The following is a 15,934-nucleotide window of genomic DNA, read 5'->3' on the forward strand; positions in this document are numbered from 1 at the left end:
CTGGAGCGTCGGTCTCGGGGCGTTACATATATTTTCCATTATCTGACGCTCCGTAGATCCAAAATTATGATATCATCTGTGAAACCTGTTTCCCATCACTTAGCAAATTTTCCTTCATTTGATCTGTTCTTTCAATATCTGTATAGGCAGCTTAACTCAGAAATAGTAACCCACCATGTATCATTAGTCCCCTCTTAAGCCGCCAATGGTTCCTTGTAACCTTGTAATGCCAATCTCCGGCTTAATACCTATGCATGCTTCTTACTGTTTTCCTTTTAACCATAAGCCGGCTTAACCATGTAATCTTGAACCGGCATAACCTTTCTTTCAGATCATTGAGGAAAATGTCTAAGACATACACCTCTTGCAATTGGGTCAAATCCCGGGTTACCGAGGAAGAGTTAAACAACTTTGTCGCCACTTGCGCCTTAGCCAAGAAATAGATCATCCATTGGAGAGCTCCGGGTGAAGAAACTCCTCCTCAACCAAAAGATGGAGAAGTAATTGTTTTTGCTGATCACTTGGGCTGAGGGTTCAGTCCCCCTGGCTCAAAGTTTTTCAGTGATGTGCTTCATTTCTTACAACTGCACCCTCAAGACATCGGACCCAACTCCGTGTCCAACAACTGCAACTTCCAAGTATTCTGTGAAGCTTATCTTCAAGAGGATCCCACAGTTGATTTGTTCAAGGAGTTCTATTACTTAAACCGCCAAACAGAGTTTGTCGAGGGCCATCCCAAGAACTTGGTGGAGTCTCAATTCAAAAAAGGAAAGAAGTCAACTTTCCCCATGCCAAGCTCCACAGTCACCCCAAAGGCTGGAACCAAAATTGGTTATATTGTCAAGACACCTCTCCAGCTGGTGAGAACCCTCTGTCGGGTTACCGTGAACACCGACTTAGCAACACACATCCACTCCCCCAATGGCTCAATGCAAGGGAACGGGCCAAATACGCACCAGCCTTTTAAAAGCTCAGAGCCTTTATGGCCAACGGCTTATCTGGCGTCGACTTTTTCCGGTCCTGGCTATCTTGGAGTATCTTGCCACTAAGCCGCCGCCCCGGCTGAATGTGTGAATACACTGGTGATGTAAACGATCCTCAACGCCATTGTAACATTCAACTGTCTGATGCGGAAATCACCGAAGCCACCAAAAAATTGCTGAATGAACCTGTGAAGGAGTGCAGCAAAACCGGACTTAGTCCTTTCTGTACTTTCAACAAGCCGCCAGCTGTAAGAAGTACACATCTTATGCTTAATCCATATTTTGATGTCTACTTATGATCTTTTCAATCTTAACAGGCTGATGATCCATTTTGGAAGAGGAAAACGCAGGATAAGCCAGCAAAACCGGCTCGTGTCAAAACCAAGGCCACCAAGAAGTCTACCAAGAAGACTACCGAGTCCATTGATGATAATGAAAATAATGAGTCATGTGTAGAACTTGATTCTCTTGGCTGCTTTTTTATACATCTCATTGACAATGATTGTTATCAGGACGACGCAGAGGCCAGCCATGCAGGTGACGCAGAGGTAATTACTCTTTCTTCCGGCTCAGAACCTCTGCCAGCATAGAAAGCCCGATAAGCAAGACGGAAAGTAAGCTTTTCTCACCCTCTAGCTCACTTGGATCCCAACTTTCTTTTTAAGAAATAGCAACACGAAGCTCGCCGAGTCACCCGGCATAGTGGTGGGAAGATCACTTCTTCCGGCTTACCAAACACGCCGGTTCGCAAACGCCGCCAAGAGGCCCCTCAAAATTTTGATATATTTTATCCCAAGGCAGGTCATTTCCGACAGCCTCTTAAGCCGTCTGATTCAAACTATCAGGGGACTTCTCATTCTTCCTCTGGCGAGTCATCAGGGACACAAATCCTGGCTTTCAAAACTTTACCTGGGTAAGGATACTTTTTAACCATTCAGACCTTATGCTTTGATAATTATACTGACCTCCTGACACTTCTTATTCTCAGAGGCCAAGCCAAGCCCAGCAAGAAAGCCAAGCTAACTAAGCCGGCCGACGATCTCAATCTGTCTGAGCTGGAGAAACAACCAGATTCTCCTCATCCAACTGCAGAAGCCACCATTGACAACTCTCCTCCGGAAGACCCTGAACCTTCCATGGATCATGTGGATGTTGAGCCGGCTATCTCTAAGCCGCCAACCCCAGTCAAACCTGCTGAGGAGAAGACTGATGACGTTATTGTCACCGGCTTTGGATACACAGCTCCGGGTCGACCTACTGTCTTATCTAAGCACAACGCTAAAGAAGAAATTTCTGCTGAAGATAAAGGCAAGTGGAAACATACTTAGATAGCTATACTCATTTCAGTGCTCAAGACCTCCACTCTGGTTATTTAAACCGTCTGTACACCAGCCGTGACTTTGAAGCCGGCTTAGTGAACCTGATGAAGGAGTGGTATGAGGTAAACACAGCATCTCTTTGTTATATGAATATTCGTTCCCTTAGCCGCCAAGTTTATTGAACATGATAGAATAACATGTGCTGTAAACTTCAATAGTTGCATAGATCAACTCCAGTAGCCCCCAAGGGCCGGTTTATACTTGCAAATATAAACTGGGACTTTATAATACTAGCTCCTTAACTTTGCATCTGTAGCCCCCAAGGGTCGGCTTAATAAATATGTTGAGCCGGGACTTTCTAACTCAGCAAGAATTAACATTGCATCCGTAGCCCCCAAGGGTCGGCTTAACAAATATGTTAAGTCGAGACTAATCATCTTCAAGAAATCCGTAATCCCAGTCATAGCCTTCGTAAACTGGATCACCATCATTTGTCCGGGTCAGCAAATCAAGCCATGAAGAGCAATATGCATTAGCCCCCAAGTGACAAGTATAATACTTGTATTGTACCTGGGACTTCACAATGTTTTAAGAAGCAATAGACATTAGCCCCCAAGTGCCAAGTATAATACTTGTATTGTGCTTGGGACTTCAACTAAATTCATTGCCATCTTATTTACTGTTTACTTTTGTAGACTGAGCTTAGCAGCAAGGAATCCCAAGTCGCCGACCTTCAAGAGAACATCAAGTCTCAACAAGCAGAAACCCTCAAGGCCAAGGATGAACTGACTAGTGCCTTAGCAGCGATGGAGAAATTGAAGGAAAAGCTTCAAGGCTGAACAAGCAGGTTGGGATACAGAGAAGTCAGCCCTTCTAAAGAGGGCGGAGGATGCTGAAGCGTCCCTTGAACCGGTATCTACAGAGCTTGCCGGCTTAAAGCAGCAAATTAACGCCATGACTGCTGCCGTTTTCGGTAAAATAATTTCCTCTTAATCTTTGAACATATGTTTATCCAACATGCTCCCGGCTTACAAACATCCTTGATGATGCAGGATCCTGGGTTACCCATCTTGGCTCAGACATGCGGGAAAAGCTGAAAACTGCTTACATGCTCATAGAACAACTATACATTGGCGCACAACGGGTCATCTGCACAGCTGCTCACAACAAACCGGCTCCAACCCTTATCAAGGATACGTTGGACAAACTATCTATGCTGCCTGCACGGATTGAAGAGTTGAAGAAATCAGCTGCAAGAGCCGGTGCCCTTACTACACTAACCCGGGCCAAAGCGTGGCTAGTTGATCTTGAACCGGCAGACTTGGCAAACGGCTGCCCAAGCATAAAATAAGATGGGTCACCCTTCACTGCAGATGACTTCGCTGCTCTTATGAGGGAAATGCGTTCTTTGGCTAGCAAACTGGCTGAAGACACTGATCTGACACATTACCAACCGGTTTATGATGCCAACAACAAGAAGGTGAAGGCGCCAACTCATGATGCTCCAGACCTGACTCCTCTGATCCGTAAGCACACTTATGCCCCTGATGTTGACCCATCCTCACTTATAAGTGATGAAGCTGTATTCAGAGCTTTAACTGGGATCGACTGGTTGACCACTAACTTCCAGCCATTGGGTGAAGAAGAGGCAGATGAACCGGTGCCGGACGAGCCGCAACCTTCAACTCAGCAAGACCAAGAGTCATAAGTCGTGGGTTGACTTAACATCTGCTTTCCGCAAAACTGCTAAAACAATTATTCCTGTGGGGCATCAGATGTCCTTGTAATAGGCTTAGTTAAACTCTTGATCTGCCATGCCATCGTGCATGCTTTGTTTTGTATGATACTATTGCTCTGTCAAGGTGAATATCTGCCACTTATGTTTATGATTTCATCAACTGTGTGCACCAGATTTTTTATTGTACCTGCACACAAATACATGACAAGGATCCTGGCGGTTTACCGCAGGACGGGTCATAATACCTTACAACAAACCACTGGTGGCTAAAGATAGTCCATAACCAAGGCTGGTTTAATCATGACCTTTAATAAAAATATCATACCTGTGATACACCACCGGCTTAGTATACCAGCGGAATAAGGGTGAAAACCCAAAGATTGAGCGTACAAAGCTCTGTGCAAGTTGACATATACCGCCGGCTTAATACGCCATATGCAGCAGGGGGTAATATCCCAAACTTAAGAGCGTAGCGCTTCCAAGCATATAAAATCATTATATCCTGGTGACTCATAGTTTTAAAGCCAGGCCGGGTTAATAAACTCTGGATATGCTCAAAATATGAGCCATATAGATGAAGGCTACATGGCCTGAATTGTCTCAAGCCATATGTTAATACGGCTTAAATATATGAATCCCAAAAATGCTCAGAAAAAGATAACAAATCAAAATCGAGAAAAGGAGGCTTTCATAGGCCACCAAGCCTAAATCTCCAAGGCTTTCATGGGCCGCCAAGCCACTGAGTTAACCTTTTACACTTTGTGAATCCGGCCTCACATGACCGCCAGTTTAACGTTGACAAGTTCAGGTTCTATAGAAGATTGACTGTCAACAGTGTGACTTGTCATTCTGGGATTACCCAGGCGGAGTGGTAGATTCTACAAAGCAGGATAACCGGGAAGGTTTTGGTGAATACACCTGGTGTTCCGAGCCAGTTCACGAGGGTAGTAACACTATGTTCTCTTTGGTGAATACACCTATGTTTGAACAGGAAGCCCCCACGTGCTTTAGGGCGTATAAGCCGGACCAAGAGGGATATTCACAGCTATGCTCAGTGAGCAGGAAGCCCCCAAATGGCTTGTGGCATTGAGCCGATCAAGAGGGATATTCACAGCTATGCTCAATGAGCAGGAAGCCCCCAAGTGACTTGTGGCATTGAGCCGATCAAGCGGGATATTCACAGCTATGCTCAATGAGTAGGAAGCCCCCAAGTGACCTATGGCATTGAGCCGATCAAGAGGGATATTCACAGCTATGCTCAATGAGCAGGAATCCCCCAAATGACCATCTGAAGATGTGGCATTGCGCCGGATCAAGAGGGATATTCACAGCTATGCTCAATGAGCAGGAAGCCCCCAAATGTCCATTTGTAGTGAAAAAGCCTCTTTATTCTTTGAGATGAAATGAACAGAGGCCCTGTATTAGCAGGGGTGCCATCTTTATTATAATTATCATAATATATACATTGTCAAGATATGTACATCGTAAGAGCCGGTGGCTCAAGTGTAGTAAGGCCGAAGATGAGCAATATTCCACGGCCGACGGGTCTCCTCCTCCGACGTGCGTGAGTCCTTGTGGTCTCGAACATCGACAAGATAGTATGACTCGTTGTTCAGATCTTGCTGACCACAAAGGGTCCTTCCAAGGTGGGGATAACTTGTGCATATCAGTTTGATCCTGGATAAGCCGGAGTACCAGGTCCCCTTCTTGAAAGGTTCTGGTTTTAGCGTGGCGGCTGTATAACGGCGCAGATCTTGTTGGTAAATCGCCGAATGAGCCGCCGCAAGGTCATGCTCCTCATCTAACAGGTCAAGTGCATCCTAACGTGCTTTTCATTGTCATCTTGAAGATAAGCTGCCACCCGGGGCGAGTCGTGACGGATGTCACTAGGGAGAACTGCCTCAGCTCCGTAAACCATGAAGAAAGGCGTGTAACCCGTAGATCTATTGGGGGTAGTATTGATACTCCATATCCCTGATGGTAACTCCTCCACCCAACAACCCGACACCCTCTGCAAAGGAACCATAAGCCGGGGCTTGATGCCTCTCAGGATCTCTTGATTGGCTCTCTCGGCTTGACCATTAGACTAGGGGTGAGCCACTGATGACACATCAAGCCGGATATGCTGACGTTGACAAAATTCTTTCATAGCACCCTTGGATAGATTAGTGCCATTATCAGTTATAATACTATGGGGAAAGCCAAAACGGAAAATCACCTTTTTGATGAATTGAACCGCCGTTGCCGCATCACATTTACTGACTGGCTCTGCTTCAACCCACTTTGTAAATTTGTCAACTACCACCAGGAGGTGTGTCTTTTTATCCTTGGATCTTTTGAAAGGCCCAACCATATCAAGGCCCCAGACTGCAAACGGCCAAGTAATTGGAATCATCCTCAATTCTTGAGCCGGCACATGAGCTCGTCATGAAAATTTCTAACAACCATCACATTTACTGACTAGATCCTCGGCATCAGCGTGAGCCGCCAGCCAATAAAATCCATGACGAAAAGCCTTAGCCACGAGAGACTTAGAGCCGGCATGATGGCCACAATCTCCTTCATGAATCTCACGGCCTTCCTGTGGGGAAACACAACATTGAAACGCCCCCATAACACTGCAATGGTGCAACTCTCCATTGACAATTGTCATCGACTTAGACCGCTGGGTTATCTACCTGGCTAAAGTTTCATCTTCAGGTAACTCACCCCGGGTCATATAAGCCAAATAAGGAACTGTCCAATCAGGAATAGCATGAAGAGCCGCCACCAATTGCGCCTCCGGGTCAGGAATAGCAAGATCTTCCTCTGTAGGCAACTTGACTAAGGGGTTATGCAGAATATCCAAGAAAGTGTTAGGTGGCACCGGCTTACGCTGGGATCCTAACCGGCTTAAAGCATCAGCCGCCTCATTTTTCCTGCGATCGACATGCTCAACTTGATAACCCTTGAAGTGACCCGCAATAGCATCAACCTCACGACGATAAGCCTCCATGAGTGGATCCTTAGAATCCCAAGTTCCTGAAACTTGCTCACCCACCAAATCTGAGTCGCCGAAACATCTCACCCGGCTTAAATTCATCTCCTTAGCCATTCGAAGACCATGGAGTAAAGCTTCATACTCAGCTACATTGTTAGTACAAGGGAACATCAACCTTAAGACATAACAAAATTTGTCACCTCGTGGGGAAGTCAATACAACTCCAGCCCCTGAGCCCTCCAATTGCCTGGACCCATCAAAGTGAATAGTCCAATATGTGTTATCTGGCTTCTCCTCAGGCATCTGCAGCTCTGTCTAGTCATTGATGAAATCCACAAGTGCTTGGGATTTGATGGCCGTGCGAGGCATATACTTCAAACCATGAGGTCCAAGCTCAATGGACCACTTCGCTACCCTACCTGTGGCTTTTCTGTTTTGAATAATATCCCCTAAAGGAGCAAAACTAACCACAGTGATGGGATGACCCAGAAAATATTTCTTGAGTTTTCGACTAGCCATGAACACCCCATATACCAGCTTCTGCCAGTGCGGATACCTCTGCTTGGATTCAATATGCACTTCACTGATGTAGTAAACCGGTCGCTGAACCGGATATTCCTTGCCTGCTTCCTTCCGTTCCACCACAATAGCTACGCTGACAGCCCGGGCATTAGCAGCCACATATAACAGCAAAGGCTCCTTATCAATGGGAGTAGGAAGAACGAGCGGCTCAGCCAACTGTTTCTTCAAATCCTCAAACGCTTGATTAGCAGCATCACTCCAAACAAAGTGATATGTCTTCTTCATCATCTGGTAAAGAGGAATAGCTTTTTCACCCAACCGGCTTATGAACCGGCTTAAGGCCGCAATACGACCTGCCAGACGTTGAACATGATTGACACATGCCAGCTTAGCCAAGGAAGTAATGGCCTTGATCTTCTTCGGGTTAGCTTCAATGCCTCTGTTGGAAACCAGAAAACCCAAAAGCTTACCAGCTGGTACACCAAACACACACTTGGCCGGGTTAAGCATCATCTTATAAACCCGGAGATTATCAAAGATCTCCTTCAAATCATCAATCAGGGTCTCCCTCTTTCTGGACTTTACCACAATATCATCCATATAAGCATGAACGTTACGCCCGATTTGATCATGGAGACAATTTTGCACACACCGTTGATAAGTCGCCCAGGCACTCTTGAGCCCGAAAGGCATAGACACACAGCAGAAGGCTCCAAACGGAGTGATGAAAGCTGTCTTCTCCTGGTCCTTAACTGCCATCTTGATCTGATGGTAGCCAGAATAAGCATCCAAAAAGCTCAAACGCTCACAACCCGCCGTAGCATCAATAATTTGGTCAATACGAGGGAGAGCAAAAGGACCAGGACAAGCCTTGTTTAAGTCCGTGTAATCCATACACATACGCGAAGTGTCGTTCTCCTTAAGCACCAGCACCGGGTTAGCCAACCACTCAGGATGAAAAACTTCAACAATGAAACCAGCCGCCAAGAGCCGGGCCACTTCTTCACCAATGGCCTTACGCCTCTCTTCATTAAAACAACGAAGAAACTGCTTGACCGGTTTAAACTTTGGATCAATATTAAGAGTGTGCTCAGCGAGTTCCCTCGGTACACCTGGCATGTCAGAAGGTTTCCATGCAAAGATGTCCGGGTTCTCACGGATGAACTTGATGAGCGCGCTTTCCTATTTTGGATCTAGATTAGCACTGATGCTGAACTGCTTAGATGAATCACCAGGAACGAAATCAACTAGCTTAGTATCATCTGCCGATTTAAACTTCAAGACTGGATCATGCTCCATAGTTGGCTTTTTCAGAGATGTCATATCTGCCGGGTCAACATTGTCTTTATAAAACTTCAATTCTTCTGTCGTGCAGACAGACTCAACATAAGCAGCATTGCCTTATTCACACTCCAAAGCTATCTTGCAACTCCCATGCACTGTTATAGTGCCCTTGTGACCCGGCATCTTCAGCTGCAAGTAAACATAACAAGGCCTTGCCATAAATTTAGCATAAGCCGGCCATCCAAATAGAGCATGATAAGGGCTCTTGATCTTCACCACTTCAAAGGTCAATGTCTCAGACCTGGAATCATAATCATCTCCAAAAGCAACCTCCAGAGCTATTTTACCAACCGGGTATGCTGACTTACCAGGCACCACACCGTGAAAGACAGTGTTCGACGTCTTAAGATTTTTGTCAGTCAATCCCATGCGACGGAAAGTTTCATAGTAAAGGATATTAATGCTTCTGCCTCCATCCATGAGCACCTTAGTGAATTTATATCCTCCAACCTGAGGCGCCACCACCGAAGCCAAGTGACCCGGATTATCAACCTGGGGCGGGTGATCCTCACGACTCCACACAATGGGCTGCTCAGACCATGACAAGTAACGGGGAACTGCCGGCTCAACGACGTTCACAACCCTTTTATGGAGCTTCTGATCCCACTTGCATAAACTTGTGGTGAAGACGTGGTACTACCCACTATTCAACTGCTTCAGATTACTTTGATACCCAGATTGCTGTTGCTGATTCCCCTGACCGGACTGTTGATGATAACCACTCTGGTCGCCTTGATTGCTTGGGTGACCCTGGAAGCCGGAATTAGAACCACCACCACCGTAACCCGGACCATGAGAGCCGGAACCTGAGCCGCCACCCGGCCCATGATTGTTCTAGACCAAATCAGAATTTTTGAACTCCTTCATAATGTGGCAGTCCTTCCAAAGGTGACCGGACGACCTTTCCCGTGTACCATGGTTTGGGCAAGGCTGATTCAGCATGTGTTCAAGATTTATACCTGACCCTCCTACCCGAGGAGGTGGCTTTCCCTTACGATGCTGTCCATTATTCTGTGTGTTGGTGTTGGCCACAAAATCTGAATTATTATCGGCCTTGCGTTTACCATTGCCCCCCTGACTCGCCGGGTTATGATGCTGGCTCTTGGTGTTGCCACTCTTCTTTACCTTCCCCGTCTTTTCATCATCAGACTCGGGGTCCTTGGTACTATCAGAGTCGGCATATTTAATCAGAGCTGCCATCAGCTCCCCCATGTCATTGCAGTGGCGCTTGAGTCGCCCTAGCTTCTGTTTAAGAGGCAAAAACGGCAATTTTTCTCCAACATTAGGACCGCTGAGCCGGCATTAATGTTATCCGATGAGTGCAGGATGGCTTTGACCCGGCGCACCCAATGGGTCATTGACTCGCCCTCTTCTTGGGCGCAGGCATCCAAATCCACAATCGACATGGGTTGTTTGCACGTATATTTAAAATTCTGGATGAACTGGGCCTTCAACTCGGCCCACAATCCAATTGAATTGGCAGGCAATCCCTTTAGCCAAGTACGGGCCGTCCCATCCAGCATCATGGTGAAGTACTTGGCACACGCGGCATCGCTGACCTCCAACAACTCCATGTCTATCTCATAACTTTCAATCCACGCCTCAGGGGGTAAGTCGGCTGTATAGTTAGGCACCTTAAGAGGTCCTTTGAAATCCTTGGGCAAACGCTCATTCCGCAAAGCCGGTACTAAACATGGTACGCCCGTAGTCCTAGAGGTCACACCTGCCTCCACCGAAGTCGTTGGATAAGCCAGAGATGGTTGATGAGCTGTGTACTGAGAGGCTGAGCTGGCGGCTCAGTACACAGCTACCGCCCGGTTTACCTCTGGCGGGTCATAAGTCCCTGCACCAGGTGTGTTGAAGAGGTTCCTCGCCTCGTAACACAACTAGGGAAAACCTTATACACAGAATCTTAGCAGCAGCGCAGCACAAAAAGAGGCGCTACTGCTAATTAGCAGTAGCGCGGTTAAGAAAAGCACACTACTGATGTAAATTTAGCAGTAGCGTGTGATGTCTAAACCGCGCTGCTACAAAAATCTACCGACAGTACCCAACAACCTAAGTTTACCAGCAGCGCGGTGTCACGATGCGCGCTACTGCTAATGCAATAGTAGTAGCGCGCTTTTTAGTCACGTCGGTGCTGCTAATTTTGAAATTGTCCACACGGTTGGCCCGTTTAGCAGTAGCGCGTGTGACGAAAGGGCGCTGCTGCTACGCTCTTAGCAGTAGCGCGTTTTTCCTCCCGCACTACTGCTAAGACGCAGCACCCCACCACCTTTCCCACCCGTACGTCCTCCCCTCCCCCATCTCCTCTCCTCCCTTTCCCCTACCTCCCACATCCTCCCTCTCTCACTCTTCTTCTTCCTCAATACTTCTCCCCCCATTACTCTCCCTCTTCTACCTACCTTTCTCTCTCTTCATTACTCCTAGCTAACTAACACCACCTCCATTAATGCATCTCCTTTCTCTTTTTCCTTCCCCCTCCACTAGTTGAATTTGTCTCCTCCCAAATTAGCTAGCTAGGTAGATGTAGCATTTAGTCAAGTGACCTATTTGCCCCCTAACTAGATCTATCCTTGTCAAGAAGAGCTTTGTGCACTTTTGATCTCCCTACATCATCATCTCCACCGTGTGCTTGATCTCGAGATAGAGGTGATTAAAATTTCATGCTTTTGCAAAATGGAAATATGTGTATGTGTGTGTGATATGATAATTGGGCAATATGATGGAAATTGTGTGTGTGGCATGAGTTGACGCCAAATTGTGCTTTTGAGTTGCCTATGTTTTGCCGAAATGTCGATTTATTTCCGTTTTGGCAAATTCCGGGCAAACTCTAGATCTATATATGTCCTATTTTTAGGGAAGGTCATGCCGAATTTTTGTATGACTTTGATGCATGCACGCATTTTTATAATCAATTTGTTTATTATTACTGTGCAGACGTTCATGATGGTCAGTGGAACGATGGTGGACAGGTGGTTGCGGTCGGCGGTGCAGGACATGAAAGAAAATAACCGGACAGAGGTTTTATGTCCGTGTCGAAAATGCAAAGGAATAGTTTGGCTCGACCCCTATGACGATGGTCGTGTCGAAGCGCACATGCTCATGACTGGTTTCATGGATGGCTATAGTTGGTGGATAATTGAAGATGAGGATGACGATGTTGAAAAATGAGTTGCTACAACAGGCAGTCAATCAGCTGTAACTGCCTACAGAAATGATTTCGCTACTAACTTGGTTCCAGCTATCATCGACTGGACAAAGGAAAATCCAGACAAGACGGTACATGATTACCCGTTGCCCAGTTTCGTCGGGAGAAACTCCATGAACAACAACACCACCGCACCATCACTTGCTCACGCAACCGGGCCTCCTTCCACAGTCGCTCCCGCTCATAGCAACCCATCCTCAGTCTCTGGCGCGCTAGGTGGGCCTTCGTCTTTGGCTGAGCTCGACGCCCTCACGGTAATTACATGTCGCACCAACATATATATATATATATATATATATATATATATATAGAATATTCCATTTTCATTGCCTTTCGGATGTTTTACGCCACAAACATATGTGTTTGCAGGCCGAAGAAACCCCGTGCACCATACTCTACTTGATCAAAGGCCAGAAGGTGGACGTGGGAAAGGGATGATAATGAACCCCTTGCAACCCACGTTCCACAACCAGCCGATCCCCGCTGGGCACTTCAGGGTTAACTTGTCCAGTGTGAAATCGGGGCATGAGGATTTGCCTCCTCTAGTACAACATGTGGGAGAGGACGACGAGACCCCGCCGCGGATTGGAAGCTGCAAGGGTTGGGTGCTGCTGTGGCCGAAGAATCTTATTCGTCTGGAGCCGGCCGAGAGCACACCAATAACCACACATCAACAAGCATGTGCGGAGACCACCACCCCGCCTACGCAATTACCAGCTCCTGTAGTGCCGGGTGAGAGCGGCGGACGACGTGATGAAGGGGTGCAATAGTACTAGCTACTGTAATCGGTCCTGTAGAACAAAGAATGGATGATGAGACGGAGGTCGACCCAATGGGTTTCCTCAATACAAACGTGTATGACTGTGACTTAGATATGATGAGTCAACCATATGACGAATCGGGCTATCAGCATGCTAATGAGGATATGGATGATCTGCCCGGGCAGGAAGGTCGTAGCAGGGATTGCAAAAAGTCTCTCTTCATGAAATCCTCACAGGACACGCCTGAAGATGTCGCCTCAACACTGGCTCAACTAGCCGGGGGTCGTACAGTGCTTAGCCCGGGAACACTAGGGCAGGGGTTAAGGAAGGTTCTGGAAGGTGTGCCCAAGAAAAAGGAGAGGAAGAGATCGGGGAAGATAGCTGCCTCCAAACAAGCCAGAGCACATAGCAGCCAGACGATGGATTCTGAAGAGCGTGTACCCGTGAAAGGTGCGGCCATGTTCCATCTCACGGGCGAGCCGATGCTACCGCCGAAACCGCTAGAGGCACTATCAGGGGATCTCAGGAGACTGCACGACCATGTGCTGTCGACTGAGAAAAGCCTACTAGCCTCAAAGGATCTAGGATATCCGACATACGCGACTCGTGTGCCTGAGGGGAAGTGCTACGTCGACACACGGCCCGCGGAGGTGTTCTTCCTTCGGTTTGACCATATCTTTGAGATGTTTCTGACAAGGCGGCTCGATTTTACAATCGTCTGCCTTTTTGCGCTACATATGAGCTCCGTCATGAAGAGAGAAGAACTCTCGCAAATCTGTGTGGCGGATCCGTACTACATGCACGAGTCTTTCTTGAGTCTCGGCGACTTTGAGCGTGAAACTGCTAGGGACTACCTCCAAAACTTCATGGTACAGAATAAGGACCAGGAAATTGTCCTCCTGCCTTATCATCCAAAGTAAGTCAGTTCTGGACAACCCTTTCGTACATTTCAATCATTCCTTCTCGCTCATATGGAAAATAATTTGAGGTGTCTTTTCCCCGCAGCAACGGGCGCGCCGTCCTTATCGTTCTTTACCCGCGAGTCTCCCACGCCGTGTATTTCGACCCTTCCAGAGACTACGAGAACAGGACTACACCCACATAATGAATATTCTAGATGATGCTCTCCGAGGCTTCAGCATTAGAGGTGGCCACATGCAGATCAGGAAACAAAGGAACAAGAAGATGGGTTTCACGCATAAAACTAACTTCTGCTGCATCCATGTCCCAAAACCAAGCAAGAAGAATGGATTCTACATCCTCCATCTCATGATTGAGTTCAGCATGGATCACCAAAAGCTTCGCATATCAAGCAGAAATGATGATCATATCCACAAGTGGCTAGAATCTCATGGAGAAGCGGATTATAAACTTAGAGATGACTTCTTTCGCGTCCAAAGGGACATTGCGACGATCATCATGAAAGAAGTCGTCGATGAGAAGGGGATGTTCCACCACGGCCCTATATCACGAGCTGACGTCCGAACTCGCATAGGCATGCAACGTCAAGACCTCACGCCGTTCAAGAAACTAGGGTCCATCCTCGATGATATGGAAGGATGGAACTTCTAGTGATTGACGATGCCGATGATGATGATATGTGTTGGTTGAACTTGTATATTTTCTGTAGCGATGAAACTTTGTGATGTCCACGGTCCCTGCCAAACTTGCGTAACGCTACTTTGTTAGTTTGCGTACGATGACCTGCGTACCTCTAGTTAATTAGTTTGCGTACTGTATGTTGCATCTAGTTGCTAACCCTTTCTTTTTCGTGTTGCTCTAGTATATTTTGTTGCATATGATTGTACATCCTCTTGATGAAGATGCATCTCTAACAGGCACCTAGTTTCTTGATGGCGAGATGGCAGTGCTATGTCGTGTACAAGGGAAGGTTCCGGGGGTGTACAAGGAGTGGCCTGAGTGTCAGGCGCAAGTGAATGGGGTCTCAGGTGCCAGCCATAAAGGCTTCAAAAGCAGACAAGAAGGAGAAGCTAGTTACTTGAGGTTCACGCTAGCGCGAGAGAGGACTCGTAACCGCCGCCTCATGTACTGCATAGTTCCGCTCTCACTCATAGTGATAGCTCTTCTCGCGTATACCATTGTTTAGATGGATGACGTTGTAGTTGCAAGTATTCGAGACTTGCATGTATCGCTATTTTCGAGATGATGACGAGATACCACTTTGTGTTGGATGATGACTATGATGAGACTATTTGTATGTATATGCTATGATTACATTTGTGGTCTCGCAGCCATTTGTATGTATATCATGATGACATTTGTATCTGCTAAAGATTCTTGTATAAAGCCTGCTCAAATACAAAACAAATATGCAGAGAAAAAACAAAAACTACTAAAATTAGCAGTAGCGAGTGGAGAAAAGTTAGCAGCAGCGTCACAGTAGCAGTAGCGCGTCCAGGCTAAGCGCGCTAGAGCTATTAGCAGTAGCGAGCTTCCACGAAGCAAGCTGCTGCTACACTTGTATAGCAGTAGCGCGGGTGTGCACGTGCTGCTGCTACGAGTTAGCTGTAGCGCCTTATTAGTAGCGCCGGTCCCCGCGCTACTGATATACCTAGAACCCGCGCTGCTGCTAGGCTTTTCCCTTTTAGTGTAAACCGGAGGCAGACGACTCCAGTGTCTTCTCCTCATGAGTTCGTTTGAAGCATTCTGATCCAACGAGAGCCGGAAGGAATCAGCCTGGATCTATTGTGCATGAGCATCCAGAGCAGCTCGCTCCACAGTCATCCTCGCGTCTTCAACCGCCAGATCTTCCTTAGCCTGAGCTATCTCATCTCGCAATTTCGCAACTTCCGCATTATGCTGAGTTTGATTTGCCGGGTTAACTTTTGCTGTTAACAATGTTGTCAAAGTGTCCAATAAGTCGGACAAGACCTGAGCCAGCAGGTGCGCAGGACCTCCTGCCCCGGCCGCCATCGCCGTTGCTGACCCGGAAACCATTGCTGCTTAGTTGAAGAATTCTGCACTAGCTGTGTACCGGCCATGAAGATCGCAACCCTACTAGGCGGCTCATAGGGGTCCGGAATACTGTCGCCATTGGAATAGCCCCCAAGCCGGG

Source organism: Triticum aestivum, chromosome 4D, assembly GCF_018294505.1.
Source record: "Triticum aestivum cultivar Chinese Spring chromosome 4D, IWGSC CS RefSeq v2.1, whole genome shotgun sequence".
NCBI classification, from domain to species: Eukaryota; Viridiplantae; Streptophyta; class Magnoliopsida; order Poales; family Poaceae; genus Triticum; species Triticum aestivum.